General features: G+C 47.8%; 1 pseudogene; it reads left to right on the top strand.

Annotated features, from left to right (window-relative positions):
- The first annotated feature begins 522 nt into the window (after positions 1–522).
- Positions 523–2,661, top strand: LOC113979215 (annotated as a pseudogene).
- The last annotated feature ends 2,189 nt before the right edge of the window (positions 2,662–4,850 follow it).

The following is a 4,850-nucleotide window of genomic DNA, read 5'->3' as shown; positions in this document are numbered from 1 at the left end:
ATGAAGCTAGGGGAAAGTGAAAAGGAATTGGACTTTTTGATAGATACAGGAGCTAAATTTTCAGTTTTAAATCAGGAATTAGTACCAAAAAGTGATGAATTTGCACAAATTGTGGGAGCAACAGGCCAACCAGAAAAGGCTTATTTTCTAAAACCTATTAAATACAAAATTGGAAAACGAATGGGAGTCCATCGATTTCTGTACTTACCAAATTCTCCAAAGCCTCTACTAGGTAGAGACCTATTAAAAGAATTGGGAACAACAACAATAAAATTTAACCAAGACAAATTTGAATTCCAGGTAAATGAAGAACAACTGATTGCAACTTTAAGCTTAACAATCAGTTGCATAGAACCAAAACCTGGTAAACATAATGCTGAGCAAATCACGAGCGAAGCGTACCCATTAATGTGGGCTACTAACATACCTGGGAAATCAAAACAGGCCACACATATCTCCATTGGACTTATACCTGGAGTGCCCGGGCAACTTCGCGCGGCGGCGACAAAGGCTCGGCCCGGGATGGCGGCCCGGCCGGTGCTGCTAGTCCTAACTGCGCTTCTGCTCTCGGCGGCTCTAGAGCCCATCCCGCGGGTCAGCCTGCCCTACGACTCAACTGAGCGGGTGGTGCAGCGGTTTGAGGCACCCAGCGTGTCCAACTACACGACCCTGCTGCTAAGTCCGGATGGCAGGACCCTCTACCTGGGGGCACGGGAGCTGCTTCTCGCCCTTAACACCAGCCAATTCCAGCCCGGTGCCCCGGTTCGAAGGTTGCTATGGAGTGCGGATGAGGAGAAAAAGAGACTGTGTGCGTTCAAGGACAAGGACCCCCAGAGGGACTGTCACAACTACATCAAGTTGCTGCTGCGGCTGAATAGCACCCACCTGTACACCTGTGGGACCTATGCCTTCAGCCCAGCCTGCACCTACGTTAACGTGCAGCACTTCAGCCTGGAGCGGGATGTGTCAGGGAAGGTGCTGCTAGAGGATGGGAAGGGACGCTGCCCCTTCGATCCCGAGTACCGCTCCACGGCTGTCATGGTCGATGGAGAACTCTATGCCGGAACTGCCAACGACTTCCAGAGCAATGAACCGACCATCGTCCGCAGTCAGGAGAACCGCATTGCCCTCAAAACAGAATATTCCCTCTACTGGCTGCAGGACCCAGTGTTTGTGGGCTCAGCCTACCTGCGTGAGAGCCTCCCTACCGGCAACCCCGAGGGCAATGACGATAAGGTCTACTTCTTCTTCAGTGAGACTGGGAAGGAGTTTGACTACTTCGAGAACACCATCGTCTCCCGCATCGCGCGTGTGTGCAAGGGAGACCAGGGTGGAAAGCGCGTACTGCAGCGGCGATGGACGACCTTCCTGAAAGCTCAGCTGCTCTGCTCACACCCCGAGGACGGGTTCCCCTTCAACGTGCTACAGGACATCTTCGTGCTCACCCCGGGTGAGTCGCGCTGGAGGGACACGCTCTTCTATGGGGTCTTCACCTCACAATGGAATAAGGGGGGGCTGGGCTCGGCTGTCTGTGCCTTCCCCATGTGCAGCGTGCAACGTGCCTTCGGCGGGCTCTACAAGGGGGTGGACCGTGAGACGCAGCAGTGGTACACGGACACCGGCCCGGTGCCGGAACCCCGGCCAGGCACATGCATCACCACATCGCTGCAGATGCCAGACCGGGTGCTGAACTTCATCAAGTACCACTTTCTGATGGACAGCCCCGTGCGCAGCCAGCCGCTGCTGCTGAGCCGCCGACTCTACCAGCGGATCGGCGTGCATCGTGCGCAAGGCTTGCACGGCACCTACGACGTCCTCTTCCTGGGCACGGATGCACAAGGCTGTGCAAGTGAACCACAGCGTGCACATCATCGAGGAGATCTGCCTCTTCCCTGACGGGCAGCCCATTCTCCAGCTGCTGCTGGACCAGGACCAGGGCCTGGTCTATGCAGCCACCTACACAGCAGTGGCCCAAGTGCCCTTTGCCAACTGCAACCTGTACCGCAGCTGTGGGGAGTGTGTGCTGGCACGGGACCCCTTCTGTGCCTGGAACCGTGGTAGCTGCCGCAGGGTCACCCTGCATCCCCCAGCACCCCCACAGCTCTGGACACAGGACATCGAGGACGCTGACATGGAGCGGCTCTGCCAGTCGGCCAATGCCTCAAAGCCCCGTCCCCACACCCTCCGGCCTCCAGCCTCGGGTGCCCCGTGCCAGCGGATCCAGCTGCTGCCCAACGTGGTGCAGCCACTGCCATGCCGGCTACTCTCCAACCTGGCCTTGCGGCGCTGGCTGCACGACGGGTCACCTGTCAACGCGTCCTACTTGGTACTGCACGACGGGACCCTCCTTCTGGTGGGGAGCCCTGAACACGCAGGCACCTACGAGTGCTGGTCGCTGGAAGAGAGATTCCACAAGCTGATGGCCAGCTACTGTGTGAGTGTGCAGGAGCTGGGCCGTGGGCCGCTGGACCCCGGCAGGAAAGTGGCCTCTGGCCACGACACCCTGGAGACGGTCAACACGCCCCGGAACACCTCGACAGTGGGCAGTGCTGCAACACGGCTGGATGGCAAGACCTACTGGACTGAGTTACTGGTGAGGTGTGTGCTCTTCGCTGCCGCCGTCTTCGTGCCCTCTTTGTCCTGCACCGGCACCGCACAGAAGTAAAATTGACCATAACAGCTTATCAGTATTTACAAACTAAAATAGCAGGACCAAAACTATTCACTACCATAAAACAGGTCACTTTCCAATGCAAGAGATGCCTGAAAAACAGCCCAAATACAAGAACCAAAATTTATCTAAGAACAATAAATCGAGGCAAATTCCCAGGTGAAGTATGGCAAATTGATTTCTCTGAACTTCCTAGAAAAGGGGGGTATAAATATTTATTGGCGTTGACTGACACATTTTCTGAGTGGCCTGGAGCATTCCCCTACAGAACAAACCGAGAAAGAAAAATAACTCAAATCTTGTTAAAGAAAATCATATCACAGTTTGAGGTGCCAAAAAGCATCTCTCCAGACAGAGGTTCACATTTTTGTGCAAAAGTTGTGAGAGTAATAAGCAAAGCATTGCAGACCAAGTGAGAATTACATACGCCCTACAAGCTGCAGGCCAGTGGGCAAGTAAAATTAAATCATCTTATCAAACAAATTACTAAAATGTCAAGAAACTAATTTACAATGGTATCAAGCTTTGCCTATTACTCTGATCAGTTTGAGGGTTAAACCTCGATCAAAAGAGAAACTATATAGTCAAACTTATGCTATGCAAGTAGTAAATAGTAATGCTATAAATTAGATAAGTATATATATAATCATGTTACCTGACTATAAATTGTATTCTTTTAATCCTAGTAGTGAAGTATGTGTTTAGAATTTTTTTTTAGGTAAGCCTTTATAAGAAAGGTGAAGAAAACCTCTTTGAGTGTTGCAGACCACCTTCATTGCAACTCCATGAACCCTTCGCACCTTCTGCCTCTGGACCCAGCTGCAGAACACAGACGCCGAATACGACTAAATAATCTAATGACTATGTGGAAGACAGCACTGCAGAAGAAAAGAATTGATCTTGAAGGAGAAATTATAGATATGAGTGATTTGCAAAGACAGTTAAGAAGTGCTTGTCACACTCATGGTTGCTCATGTCACCCTTGGATTTGTGTAAAGTGTCAAAATTGTAACAAGAAAACTTGGAGAGTAGTTAGAGAAAAAGAAGGGACTTCTAACATACTATGTTTGGCTTGTAACTATTAAGCTCATCAATCATGGTCAGGAGAGCGTTGGGCCTCTGACTTTCTAGACACCCCTATTCCCAATGGGCAAGTACATCAAGTTATACAACGTATTGAAAACTTGGAAATCAGAGCCGAAGTATTCTTTCTTTATGTAGTTATAAGCCGAGCCATAAAAACCCAGTTGTGCCAACAAAACACTATCATCGCATCCGAATGTGGACAACATATTGCGATCCCACATTCCCACACTGTTTCTGAGAAACGGTGGGAACGAACCAAATCATATTGGACACAACGTAGGCGAGTGTCAAAAAGACATAAATAATAATACATACCTATCAAGATCTTTTGTACTGAAAAATAACTCTATCAGTCAGTTTGAGAAAGATCACCAAACTTGGTGACGATTACTAAATTTTACTAACAATCCACAACACAAACCTATTAAAACTTATGTTCTCACTATTAGTGCTGTAGAGGAAAAAGTTATCTTCCCTGCCTTGACCAATGTTTGCTATCAATCAGTTAGCATAGAAGCATACATCCCTAAAAGACAATTAGGCTATATCTACAAAAATACTATAGTAAAAACAGAAGACTTAGATGTTAAGAATAGTGTAGATATTTTTAAAATGTTTCACAAGCATTTTATGTAGGTAATGGATGTGTATGTATTAGAACTGTTTGTAGTGATATTATCATAGATAACTGTCACGAAGTAACTAACAATACTAACTTGCATATGTAACTTCACCAAGGTTATCGACTGTGACTTTAACTATATCACTCCTGTAACTACTCAGCAACTAATTAAAGCTGAATACACTCTATATCACGACATACCAAGACTACAAATAGATATGGATACTAACCTTCTCAAAGCAGTACTCACACATCTTAACATAGAGAAACTAGTGCAAAAAGTAAACAAAACCACACAACGCGTACTGTGGCAAGTAGAACATGATGCAACAAGAATAAAGAACATCTTAACCAAAATTAAACGAGTAGAGAAACACCACTGGTGAAACATCTTTGCAGGATATTCCCCAACAACAACCCAAGTTTTTAATTACTTAATACACCCAATCTTAATCATGTCAATAGCCATAT

This window comes from Neopelma chrysocephalum, unplaced genomic scaffold (genome assembly GCF_003984885.1).
Source record: "Neopelma chrysocephalum unplaced genomic scaffold, ASM398488v2 Primary Assembly neopelma1_62035, whole genome shotgun sequence".
Taxonomy (NCBI): domain Eukaryota; kingdom Metazoa; phylum Chordata; class Aves; order Passeriformes; family Pipridae; genus Neopelma; species Neopelma chrysocephalum.
Note: the sequence above shows the minus strand (reverse complement) of the source record. Positions and strands in the feature narration are given on the sequence as shown.